Here is a 13,896-nt window from a genome sequence, read left to right as displayed (position 1 = left end):
ATCCTCGGGTTATGGCATATTGGGAAGGCTGCATAGGAAAACTCGAGAGTTCTCTTTGGCACGGTTGTCATCCTATTTGAAATTTCAGTTTCAAATTCAAGCAGAGATTCAGAGAGGTAGTCGGGTGACTGTGGGGAACTAGGGAGAGAGGCCCAAACCAAATAGATTTCTGACATTTGAAGACACGGTTCTTGTTGAGATGACGTAGCGGGGAGAGAAAGAGAGTAGAAAATGGAAGCTGAAGGTGTGGAACAGCGAGTACAGACAGCTGTGTGAGAAGTTTGGGCAAACCCTGGTTCACGCCTACCACCTTTCAAAACTCAGCTCGGAGACACTTCGCCTGGAAAGCCACAGCTGACCACACGAGGCCGGAAGAGGTACCACCCCACCTGCTAGAAAAGCCCTTGCCCCACTCAGTGGTAGAGACTTGCTTGTCTGCCCACCTGCCTCTGCCTGGAGGACCCGGGCTGTGGCTTCTGCGCGCAGCACTTGTCTGACACCTGTCAATCACCTCCATCACGCAAGTCAAACAAACGACTACAACATATGTAAAGAACTGTCAAAACTCAGGGGTAAGGAAACAAAGAACCCAATTAAAAAGTTGTTGATAGACCTGGACTCTTCACCAAAGAGAACATACAGGTGGCAAATGAGCACAGGAAAGGTACTCACTATCATCAGCCATCAGGGAAATGCAAATTGAAACCACGATGGGCACCGCTACATCCCTGTTGGGATGGCTAAGATAAATATTGACAATACCAAGTGCTGGTGAGGCTGCGGAACCGTAGCTGGTTCTATATTGCTAGTGGGAATGCAGAATGGTGGAGAAAACACTCTGGAAAACGGTTTGGCACTTTTTCTTATAAAGTTAAGCACACACCTTATGAGCTAGGAATCCCACGGTTGGGTATTCACCCTAAAGAAATGAAAACTTATGTTTATACAAAAGCCTGTACAAATGTTTGTAACAGCTTTATTCATAATCACCAAAAACTGGAAGCAAGTCCTTGAATGGTTGAATGGAAGGAGCATCTGCACAACGGAGTGCTATCAGCAATAATAAGAAATGGACTAGTGATACTAAGAGCGTCCCGTATCCACACACCTCTCGTCACCCTTCCCAGCTCCTCTGGCAAGACATGGACAGGCCTCGCCTCTACTCGGAGCAGACAGATGAATCTCCAAGACATTTTGCAAAGTGGAGGAAGCCAATCTGAACGGTATGACATTGACAATGGTATCGACAATGCCCATTTATGTGACATTCTGGACAAGACAAAATTATAATGACAGAACCGATCGGTGGTTGCCAGGGGCTGGGGGTGGGGCGTGACTGTAAAGGAACACCATGATGGAGCCTGGGGGGGTGATGGAATGGTTTTATATCCTGATGGTCCTGGTGCACACACAAATCTATGCACGCGTAAAAATTCATACAACTATACACCACAGAAGGCAATATTACTGTAGGTTAATTTAAGATGCATCGTTTAAGATTAAAATAATTTTTTTTTGGTCGCACCGCACGGCCTGCAGAACTTCCCGGACCAGGCATTGAACCTGTGCCCCCTGCATTGGAAGCGTGGAGTATTAACCACGGGACCGCCAGGGAAGTCCTAAGATGCATCATTTAAAAATCATCATTTGCTGCACGGATGAATGGATGAAGTTTATTTGCAAATCAGACCGACTTCCAGGATTTCTTAGTTACTTTGCCTCATTCTAGCCAAGATAGGTGACTCTGTTGGACTAGAAATGAGAAACTTCACCCAGGACACTAGAGGGCTTGACTACGGCACTGGTGTCTTCCTTTGATGTTAAACCACAAGACACAAGTTTACATGTGATGGGTCCAGAACTGTGGGGTCTTCTCAGGCCCTGGATACAGAGTTCTGTCTCCTGCAGGAAGACCTGAGTGACTGGAACATCACGGTAACTGGAAACATCAGAGCTAGCAGTTGTACTCCAATAAAGATGCTATAAACACACACACACACACACACACACACACACACACACACACACACACACACACACACACACACACACACACACACACACACACACACACACACACACACACACACACACACACACACACACACACACACACCCAGAGCTGGTCAGGTCCCCAGATGGCGGGCAAAGCACTCCAGCTTCTGACACCCAGCTTCCCTGCCCACAAATTCCTAACTTACAAGGTAGTTGTGTGTGAGAGTGCTTTCCAAAGTGTGACTTGTCGGTGGCAAAGTGGAGGCCGTTGAGCGTCCCGTATCCGCACACCTCTCGTCACCCGTCCCAGCTCCTCTGGCAAGCCGTGGGCGGGCCTCCCCGGTACTCGGACTGCCCTGTTGGGAGGCTGCCCTTGCAGCCCTGTAACCTGGTGCTGTGTGTCAGGAAAGGCCAAGGCTGGGGGCTGGTACACTTCATTTGGGTTGATTAATGGGGCTGCGGAGGGTCTTCGGGCACATTCGCTCTGATGCACACTTCTTTCCAGCACCAGATATGCCAATTATCTGTGTTTTCCTTCGGGGAAGAAGGAGGAAATGGGCTGTTAGTAAAAACACAGACTCACTTATTATAATAAATCGTAGTGAAAAGTAAAATAAACATGACCCCCCTCATAAAGGGTGAATCTGAGACGCCTTCTCCTTGGTTGACCGGTGGTGCAGGCAGTGGCATTCACCACACTTTTAGGGGCACATGGGCTATCGTGGAGCAATAACGTCAACAGTTAGGCTACGGAAATGCTACCGAGGCTTGATGTTTTTGTTACACGAAGCACTCGTACAAATTATGAAAATCAACTCCCAATGGGCAAGTGAAAGATAGATAATTCACAACAGAGAAAAAGGAGTTAGGGAACATACACGTGGGAGAATGTTCAACCTTACTGGTGATTAAAGAAATGAAAATTAAAATAACGAGATACCTTTCATTGCCTATCGAGTTAACAAAAACATCAAAATAAAATAAGTAATGCTGGTAAGGTCCAGGAAATTCATAGGATGCTGGTAGACGTATAATTTGGTACAACTATTTTCGAAAGCAATTTGGTAATATGTATTAAGAACCGTAAAAGATATCCATACCTTTTCTGATGTTTATGTCATTTAACCGGTAATCCATGTGAGTAAATCTGACCAAAAGAAAAACACTTAACGTATAAACAATGTGACCAAAAGAAACAACTCTAAATACACCAAAAGAAAAATTCTGTGTACAAAGTTATTCATCACAGTATGTTTGGAAATAACCTGAATATCCCTGAACTATTTTGCCTACATCTAAAAAGTGGTTGCAAAGGGTTTTAAACACATTGTAGAGGTATTTATGATATAATGTTGGATTATAAGGCAAGTTATAAAGTTGTTTATATGGTACAGCTTCAGTTATGCAAACAAGCCTTTACAGAGACTGGAAGAAAATTGAACGAAACAGCAATGATGGTCATATTTTCAAAATGGGACATATTTAATTTTTTATTTCTAACCTGTTGTCATATCTATTTTTGTTTTTTAATGAAAATATATTCAGGGAGGAAAACAAGGAAGGATTAAAGATGGGCTCAGATCTTCCTAATGACCCGCAGCTCATCTATCATTCATGACTGTATCTTAATGTTTCTTGGGCCTATTTATATGGTCAACCCCCATGACCTCTGGCTAATGAGTTCCTTACGTTGTCACTGCTGTGCAGAGGACGACTTCCTTTCCGCCTGAGTCTACCTTTTAAGGCTGTAAGGAAGCCCTTGGATCCCATGAGTGCTGTTGTATTAGCTGATGTGGGCAGCATCCATGCTCACAGCTGCCCAGAAACTTCTGTAGGTCCCAAGCACAGCTGGTAGAACGTCTCTTAGGGTACCAACTGCAGGCATCTGGCAACATCCAGGAAGTTGGATATGTTTACACCCGACAGCCAGCCTATCCCCCATCGAGGAATATTCATCTGGTCTCTCGGTGCCTGGCCCGGCATTTGGAGAGGAACAGAGCAAAGAACCGAGAAAGGGGACGTGTATCAGGGTAGCACCTGTGAGGAGTGGCCAGGCCGAGGCCCAGTCCTGGTAGAGGGCGCGCCCGGTCCAGGTCCAGGAACAGCGCCTTTCTGCTTTTTTTTTTTTTTTTTGACTGCGCCACACGGCTTGTGGGATTTTAGTTCCCCAACCAGGGATCGAACCCGGGCCCTCGGCAGTGAGAGTGCAGAGTCCTATCCACTGGACCACCAGGGAATTCCCAGGAATGCCTGTCTGCTTGATTCTGGAGGGTCCAGGGAGGAGGAGGAAAGATTCACCGGAACCTGGAGGTGATTTGTGGTTTGGGGTTGAGGCAGAGCAAGGGGGTGCCCCTTGGGGTGAGGGCGTAAGTTCACAGAACCCCAGACACAGCCGGGCTATTCTCTCCAGCCAGGAAGTTGGAATAGCGAGGAAGTTGGTGGACTACCTCCCACTTACCCCATATTCACTCAGGGCCTTTGGTTCCCCCAGTTCTGTTGTCAAACCCTGCCCTGCCTCTCCAGAGTTAGGATGCGTTTATGGCCAGCCCCAGCCCCGGGACGTGTCTGGTCCTTCTCTGCCTCATCTTCCGGATTCCCCTCCATGCTCTCTGCTTCGGATCTGCCCTGGAGGCTGCAGGAAAGGAGGTGTCTGCGAGGGTCCCCGCGGGGGCCGGGGGGGGGGCTTCAGAGCATCCAGCCTGTGCCTGGCCTTGCAGCTCCCAGCTCAGTCACCTGAGACCTGTAATTTTCACAACCGGGTTCTAGATTGTTCCTTTTACTGTCCCCTTGTTATTGAAGCTACCTTAAGTGTGTACCTGTTCTTTGCCACCAAAATTTCCCCTAAACAAGCCTCCTTTGTTTTCATGAATTTCTCTGACGGCGGCTGCATGTTATTCTCTCCTCTCTGTGGTTTTCAGCTCTTCAGGATGCAACATTCCTACTGAAAACCAAGAGAAATCCTTGGCTAAACCATGAGCAAAAATATTTTAAATAAAGCATCTGCTCAGTCACGTTCATACTGCCTCCACATTACCCATCTTGTGATCATGGGGCCCAGACTTGATGCAAGGCACTGAGTCCAGGGACATGTGTTTGATGGATGGACCGACGGGGAGTGGCCCCTGGCCTTTGGTGTCCAGCTACTTTGTTCCCTGTCAAGCCACAGATGAGATTTAGAAGTATACTAAATAAATCAGATTCAATAACACTGAAAACAAAACCCTCCTGGTTGATATTACCAAGAGCCCTCAGATATCCAATTTCCTGTAGTGAATGTCTTACTGCACTAAGCTGCCCAGTTCTTTCCTGACAAAGAAGAAAGTCAGATGGTCTTTAGGAGAAAATAAGGAGCCAGCCTGCTGCAGGAACAGAGAAAGGACCAAGAGGAGGGAGGTCACGGCAACAACCAATAAAGTGTGCTTTACTCAGTCCTCAGAGAAACCAAGGTGGGTTCCTGTCTGCATTGCACAGATAGGAACAGAGAAGCCCAGAGAAGTTGAGTAACTTGCACACCATCACACAGCAAGCAGGTGCTGGAGCTGGAATCTCAGACAGGAACGAGTGTCAATAAGAACTGAAACAACTGGAGAGAACCAGCCTGGGGCCCAGTGAGTCAGCACCAAACCCCAGGAGGGGACCCACTGAGCATTGCTTTGGCTACAAGGTCAAAAGCAGTCATCTCCAGGGAGCACGGGGCCGGGAGGGGCTGCAGAGCTTCAAAGCTCCCCTCCTGCTCCCCCAGAGCACCAGGCACAAATGGAAAGCTTGCCCCTCAGGGCTCAAGTCTCGTGACGCCACCTGGCCCCTCTCCTCTATGGGCGTATAACTTATCTCTGGGGACATCTCCAGCCGGGACACGCATGCAGCCACACATGCAGAAGCTGCTGCTTCTCCTGCACACAGTGTAGCGTTGGGAGGCCCCAGAGCCAGCCGTGCACGGGCCCCTCTGAAGTTGAAAGGTTTTCTGAGTCTCGGGGCTCTCGTCATGGAGAGCAGCTACAAACTGGATGACTCCCCTTCCTTTCTGTCACCGGTGTCGGGACGTTAGGGAGGATGTCACTCTTTGGCCCCGAGCATCCTTGTGAAATAGGCATCTGGCAGGGCCTGTGTCCTGTGGGACTTTCATGACCAAGTCACTCGTTCCCCCCGGCATGCGTGTGCCAGGCACCTGGGAGTCTGGAAACTTTCCTGAGCCCAAACAGGCCGGAATCCCTGTCCTTGAGGGGTTCCATGTCTGGGGGCGGGAGGGAGCCAGTAATAATAATCACAGGAAGACGGCATGGATGGCCTTTAGGAAGTGGAGATTACCGCGGAGAGATGAAAACTGAGAAGAAAGAGAGAAGAAAGAGACCCAGCCACGGGTGTGGAGGGAAGAGAAGTGACAGGTTCCCTAAGAAGGTGACAGAGCCTCTAAGGTGGCGGCATTTCAGAGACTTGAAGGAGGCAGGCCCAGGGCGAGGCCGGTCCTGTGGCTGGGGTCTCAGCGATAGTGCACTGCAGGCAGAGGCCCGAGGGCCTGGGGAGACAGAAGACCAGCAGGGGGGGGGCAGAGTGGGGCAGGCCAAGGCAGGTGAAGGAGGGCTTGGGTGGGAGCCGGGACCAGCGCTCCATCTGATGTTGGATTTGAACAGGGCTCGGACGAACTTGTGCTTACCAAGGGGAGAGGGACGGGGGAGGGCCAAGTTCGGGGTATGGGATTAAATACACACACTACTATATACAAAATAGGTAACCAACAAGGATCTACCGTATAGCACAGGGAATCATGCCCAATGTCTTACAATAACCTGTAATGGAATATAATCTGCAGAAGAACCCCTGAATCACTATGCTATGTATACCCCAAACTAATGCAATATGGTAGATCAACTATACTTCAATCAATCAGTAAAAGGAGCCGTGGAGCTGCTCCTGGGGCACAGAGCGAGGCGGTGGCAGGAGAGCCCGGAGGAGGGTGCCAGGATGTGAGGGTGGGGTGGCGGGGTCCAGCGTGGAAGGTGGTACCGTCCCTGTGATCAACACCGGCTCAGTCAGGACGGTACATCGTATAAGGCAGAAATCTGGTTGATGAATACTCATGTTCAGCCCTCGGTGTGAATGCCACCCAGTCTCGGGTGTATTGCTTGTGTGGTGAGGTCTTTTGCTCAAAACTTGTAAAGCGTAGAGCCACTTGGAAGAGCCATACGACATCGCAGATGGAAGGAAACTTCGGGGTCCCTCTGTCCACTTCTCACTGAGCAGATGAGGACAGGACGACTCAGAGAGATGAACTGTTTTTCTAAAGTCAAACAAATGATTCTCGAACTTGAATTTGTGTACATGTCACCTGGGGGGGGTTCATTCAGACCCTGTGGATCTCGGGGGAGCAATGGAGGCTGGGGGTCTTTGGGACCAGGAGGACAGAGAGGGTAAGGCCTGGGTGGGAGACAGACCGTCCCCGTAGATACTGAGGATGTGATGGGGCCAGACTTACTGTGAAGTGATTTGAAAGCTCTGAGGATCATCACAGGAATGCATCCCAAGCCCAGGGTCCTGGATCTGCACAAAAAGACCCTTCACGTGGGCCCTGACGAGGCCGGCGATGGACGGTGTTCACATCTGTAGCCTCAGCATTTTCCTGGGGCCTGGAGACCCGAAGGAGACGGGAACTGTGGGCAGTGGGATGAAGGAAAACTGAAAAGGCCCTGGAAGTTTTGTATTTCCCCGGAGGAGGGAGGGCTGACGGGCTCCCCAGTCCCCAGGACCGCTCTCTGCCCACAGCGACCCGAGCCCCGTCTGTCCTGCTGTCAGATGATGCCTGAGCCGGAGGAGAACCCTCACCACAGGCAAAGCGGAGAGGTTGGGGGTGGAGATTGAGATCCCCCTGTGGGGAAGTCCAGCCTGCCTCCGCCCTCTGTCTGGGGATGGACACGCCTCCTTGGCACCCAGTTTGCTCCCCACTCCTGCCCACGTCCTGTGTCCCAGCACTCACAGTCAGTACTCCCACCCCCGGAAGTCAGCCCTGAGTCTGATAGGTCCTGCTGGGGACGTTATTTTAAGTGGCTATCCTGGTGCAGTGATTTGGGGGCTCAGGAGAAATTGGGGGAAACGTCCTCAACATGTCTGCAGTCAGCAGAATAATGGTCCCCAAAGATGTCCCCATCCATATTCCCACATGGGAATATGTGATCTTGCCTACAAAGGCACGCTGTGCTTTATCAGAAACAAGCAAATAAAAACACAGCAGATGGAAGCCACCAATATAAATGACACGGGTAACCACGACACTGGTTGCCTTCCTTATATCTACTCTCGCTTTTTCCATAGGTGCAGAATTACCATGTTGAGTGGAGGAGGGGACTAAGGAGCGCAGCTGCCTTAACAGCCAGGTATGGCCGTGCCTCACAGCTCTGACCATGAGATACTAGGGGAGTTTGCTGGGAGAGGTTTCTGGAACAGCTCCTTAAGAGGTGGACGGAGCGGGGCCCGGGTCCTTTTGGCCTATTTTCTCTCCCTCCTGCTTTTGGGCTGGAATGTGGATTTGAGAGCTGGGCCTCCAGCAGCCATCTAGATCCATGAGGTTCTGGTAAGCGGGGAGTCAGCTACAGGACAGAAAGCAGAGAGCGAGCAAAGGACCCCAGGCCCGGAATCACATAGCTTCTCTGAACACCCAGCCCCCAGACTGGTTCTACGAAAAAGAAGAAAATAAACTCTTATCTTGTCTAAGTTTTTTCTGGCCGCTGTTAATAGCAGCAAATTGTCATTCTAATTGATGTAGCTCGTACTGGAGATAGCATTGCACAGAAATGTCTTAACAGGAAGGCACTCAAGCTGTACTGAACGTGGTCTGTGCGATCCTGTAGTGAAGTCGGGGGCCGCGGCAAGCTCGGTGGGCCTTGCTTTCCTCATCTGCAGATTGCGCTGTTAGTGGGGTTGAGTGGGAGGGCTACTGTTAAGCACTTGGGACTGGGTTTAAGATGCACCGAATATAATCGGTTATTTATATCAGAAATGGGATGATTAATTAATGCTATGCTATATTGGAAAGGACAGAGAAAGATGCCCTGTACTGAGAACAACAAAACACGAACAGGATGCACTAGAAATAACCTAGAAGCTCACAGGACACAAATGATTTGCTGGTGGGTGGGCTGGCCTTGTCTCCACATATGCCACCACCCAGCTCTGCATTCTGACCATGCAGGCGTGGGAGAGCTTCCCGCCCAGCAAGGCTGGCTGGCAGCCTCTGTGGCTGGCGACTTTCTCTGCATCCTGCCCATCGGTCAGCCTGTGTCCTGGGCCCGCGGGGACACGTGGCAGGGAGCCAAGTCCGGTGGAAGGCATGAGGCCGGATGTTTCTTTTGCCTCTAAATGTGCTGTGTACACAGACCCCCGTCACCATTCAGATACCCAGAACCGAGGCGACAGGTGACAAAGCTCTCTGTCTCCAGCCCAGACATCCCTCCCTGGCATAAGAAAGAGCGTGGCTGCCATGGCTTGGGCGGACAGGGGACCCAGAGCTCCTTCCCCTGGACCCAGTCACATGTTCACATCTCTGGCAGAGTTGAAGTTATACAGTTAGTTCTTTAAGGATGAAAACTGGAGGTGGGAGGAGAAAAGAGAGGGATTGACAGAGTCAAGTCGGAGGAAGGGCGCAGGGGTAGGTTAGGTCGGGTGGAGTTGCCATACACTTTGGGAACGACAGCCATGCAGGCGAAGGGGGCGTCACAACTTCTCAACACAGCCTGGGCTCCTGCGGTTGGTAGCTGGCACCTGGGCGAGGGATAGCTCTCACCTGCCTTCCTGGCTGGCGGGGAGAGAATGCCCTTCTGAGCTTGCTGGTTCCTTTCAAGGCACAAAGACCAGAGGAGGTGTAGAAAGCTGCCGGACCTCTACCCACTCTGAATCTCTGAGCTGCTTCCTGGTTTTCGTGGTTTTCCCACAAATCTACTTTCTCACAGTTTCTAATTCACAGAGACTGGATTTCAGGGTGGGCTGAGACCTTAGGCTTGCCTCGCCCGCTCTGCTCCTATAGACGCTGCAGCAGATTTCTCAGTCCACGTGGAAAGTAGATCTCGGGGTGCTGGGGAGAGCGGTCTCCAAGGAGTTCTACATGTGTGGGCAGGACAAAGCCTACAAGGAGGACTTTTGGGAGGTCAGGCTCCAGGCCAGGAGTAAGGGATGGATCCACCAAGAATGGAGCTATGAGCGGTGGCCTCAGGCCCTCCTGTGTGGGCCACCTCAGACGTGTTGGGGGGCGAGGGTAGGTGAGAGGCGGGAGAGAGCACAGCACACGAGGGAGAGGTTTTCTGCATGTTTCCTATGGCATCCGTGGTCCTATGTGCAAATCCTGCTCCCTTGGTGATGAGCTGTGAGACCCAGGGGAAGGCACTGAACCCGCTGAAGCATTTTTTTTTAATTGAGATATAATTGACATTAACGTTATATTAGTTTCACGTGTACAACATAATGATTTGATACTTGTATATATTGTGAAATCAGTTCAATGGAATGACACATCATGTACCGTGAATAAGATCCTGCTGAAACAAGTTTATGTTCTATGTTTTCTGTAAAAGAACATGACTCACTAAGTGACTTAAAATGCTTCAAGTGTTTAAACCCAGACATAAACATATGGCTTTACTATTAACTTTGTGTATAGTCTTGTTAAGAGATAAACTGAGGCATGTTAAAATTTTTTAAGGGTTTATCTGGGCAAAAATCAATTTGATTTGGGAAATGGTTGGAAGCGCTGAGCAGAGGTTGGGGGGAGAGGCACAGGAAGAAGGCGGAAGCAAAGCAAGGAGCTGACTGATGGCTGCAGCTTGAGGCCCAGGGGGCTGTGTGTGATTGTTTGCCCTTAGCGTTTTGATTCATAACCTTGAGGCACTTATTTATTTATTTATAAATTATTTTTTATTTTTTGGCTGCATTGGGTCTTCACTGCTGTACACGGGCTCTCTCTAGTTGCGGCGAGCGGGGGCTGCTCTTCGTTGCGGTGCGCGGGCTCCTCTTTGCGGTGGCTTCTCTTGCTGCAGAGCATGGGCTCTAGGCGCGCGGGCTTCAGCAGTTGTGGCATGTGGGCTCAGTAGTTGTGACTCGTGGGCTCTAGTGTGCAGGCTCAGTAGTTGTGGTGCACGGGCTTAGTTGCTCCGCGGCATGTGGGATCTTCCCGGACCAGGGCTCGAACCCGTGTCCCCTGCATCGGCAGGCAGATTCTTAACCACTGCGCCACCAGGGAAGTCCCACCTTGAGGCTTTTACAGCTTGGATTTTGGGTTGCTGGCATGGGCTGCCGTGGCATTGGAGCCATCTCAGGCCATTCCCTCCACGTGTAGTTAATTGAGCAGTCCATGACTAAATGATTTCCCTTATCAGTTAGCACCCATTCGTAAAGCTGCATTCCTGACATTGTTCAACTCAGTTGTAAAACAGCAGAAACATTAAGAATAGTTCAAGCATGTACTTTTGCTATAAATTAAACTGCGGTAACTGCATCATAGGTACATAGGGTTCTGACTTATTTCCCATAAATTTATTTGTAAATATCACTGTAGCTTTTGAGGGACATGATTCAACCCAAAGGAGCATTCCTCTGCAAAGTGGGCGTGTTACAACCGGCACAGAAGCCTTTGGGGTGTAATTTCTTCCCACCTCTGTGGGGAGCTTCCAGGGCATGAGGCTGGGAGGAAAGCTGACATCGCAGAAGGTCAGTTCCCACTTAGGGTGTTTTTCCCCAGAGCCAGAGCAGCTCGGAAGCCAATGTTTCCTCGTGTGGAAGCTTCTCCTCAGGAGATGCCTTTAGCAGGAGCCCCATTTGGTTTGTGGAAATGGCTTCGAGCCCCTCTTGGCGTGGCTACCGATCACTGAGAAGGCCCAGGGCCTGGGCCCCAGAGTCGCTCCAGGGGCGCCAGGGCCGTTGGCAAAACAGACTAGGACTGGCCTGTTGCCGATGAGAGGCCAATGAAATACTCTCTAACACGCTGGGAAACCTCCTTGCAGGGAACTAGAAGAAATCCCTCTGAATTATGAATAATGAGAGACTGCAAAACAAGGGACATGGAATAGATAGCCAAGGTATTAAAATAAGAACATGAGTAAAAAATGGGGGAATGTTCAGATTTCATTGTTCATGAAGAGGCAGCAGATAAAGTGGGTCCGGGGCATCTTGCTGATTGCAGAGGAAGAACACGGGTGGGCATTTCTACGCAGGTTTGGGGTGTATGGGCAGAGGTGATGATTGCACGTGTTAGACTCCAGCTTTTAATAAAGCTTTCTGCAAATGTGTGCTCTCCATCGGGCTGCGCGTCTCCTTAGAACGCAAGGTGCTAGGTGCCTCTTGGTTCCAAGACTGGGGCCTAGTTGTCAGTTTCAGGGCAACAGAAAAGCCCTTCTCATCATCCTGTAACTATTACAAGCGTCAGCTTCAAAGTTCGTGTAATTCTGACAGTCATGCTAGTAACAAATCCAGGCTTTTAGTTGGGAGTATTTCTGTTTTAAAATGGGATTGGTTAAAGCGCTCTCCCTTCAGGAAGATAAAAGAAAGAAACTGGCCCTGACTCTGAATTTATGAAAATGTGCCAGGAAAAATTAGGTTGCAAAAATAAGTGTGCACCCACTGGGATGGCTACAATAATTATAATAACAAGAGGACAAAAACAAGTGTTGACAAGAATGTAGAGAAATGGAAGACTTGTGTGTTGCTGGTGGGATTGTAAAGTGAAACAGCTACTGTGGAAAACAGTCTGGTGGTTCTTCAAAATGTTAAACATAGAATTACCATATGACCTGGCAATTCCACTCCTAGGTATACACCCAAGAGAACTGAAAATATATGCCCACACAAATGTTCTTTTGTTTTTGAATTCATTAGTTTGTTTATGGCAATATCAGAGGCTTTTGAGGGTGTAAAATTGTTTAAAATCTGTATTTTAAATAGTACAACATTTAAAAAAATACTGAAATACAACAATGATGATACATATGTTTGTACAGAGTCTTACAGTTTTTCACGACATCTTTCCCTGTACCATCTCATTTAAAGTACTTATTATTTAAGCCTTGATTTCTAAAACTGATTTGAGGTGACACCATCTCAAAAATGCATGCGTTCTTCAAATACGTGTAAAGTGTAGCACTATATTCTGGGAAGTAAGATGAGGATCCTAATAGTCGATGGTTTTCATACAGTGTCTTTCAGCCACGGCTCCCGTCTTAGACAATGCCAGGGTCGCTGTGTGTCCCTGTTTGCAGCTGCGGAAGTGAAGGAAGAGCCTTTATTTTAGCTCTACTAAAGCTACATGCCGTGTTGTAGATGAGTCTCACAGACACGAATGCTTGTCCCAGTGGCATGGTCTGTCCGTATGCTCAGTTGCAACTCACAGCTGACTCACAGACTTCCAGAGCAGGACGACGTCTTAGTGGTGACTCGGTTCTGCCCTCTACCTGATGTATAGAAATCCTACTCCTTCCTCACTACCGTCAGCCCATTTCTACTAAACGTTTATTCTTCTGTTGTCCGGGAGTTCACTGCCTCACGAGGCAGCTCCAAACTGGCTTTAAATGGTGACTCATTGATAGGACACTGATTTCTCTCCTCACTCTTGAAATCTCAGGGATGATAGCTAAACCCTATTTCAAGGGAGAAATAGGGACAGTATCTCTTTCTATGTAAAGGCCTGTGGGTGAGTTACACAAATGTTCTTAGCAGGATTACTCATATAATAGCCAAAAATGGAATCAACCCAAATGCCTGTCAGCTGATGAACGGAAAACAAAGTGCGGTCCATCCATACAATCAGATATTACGCAGCCATGAAAAGGAGTGAAGTACTACCACCTGCCACACCACTGATGCGCCTTGAAAACACTATGCTAAGTGAGTGAAGCCAGAGACAAAGGACCGTATGTTGTATGATTC

General features: G+C 49.1%; 1 long non-coding RNA gene and 1 other non-coding gene across 2 annotated transcripts in view; one reads left to right on the top strand and one right to left on the bottom strand.

Moving 5' to 3' along the window:
- Positions 1–13,896, top strand: part of LOC132524900 (uncharacterized) — a 78,023-nt gene that overhangs the window by 7,696 nt on the left and 56,431 nt on the right. The window contains exon 2 of the long non-coding RNA XR_009542083.1: positions 8,302–8,363. This is a non-coding gene — a long non-coding RNA (uncharacterized LOC132524900). The remainder of the gene's footprint in view (positions 1–8,301; positions 8,364–13,896) is intronic.
- Positions 4,159–4,231, bottom strand: TRNAE-CUC (transfer RNA glutamic acid (anticodon CUC)). Its single transcript has one exon. It is a non-coding gene; the product is annotated as a tRNA-Glu (tRNA).

This window comes from Lagenorhynchus albirostris, chromosome 8, assembly GCF_949774975.1.
Source record: "Lagenorhynchus albirostris chromosome 8, mLagAlb1.1, whole genome shotgun sequence".
Lineage (NCBI taxonomy): Eukaryota > Metazoa > Chordata > Mammalia > Artiodactyla > Delphinidae > Lagenorhynchus > Lagenorhynchus albirostris.
This window is presented reverse-complemented; position numbering and strand designations above follow the sequence as displayed.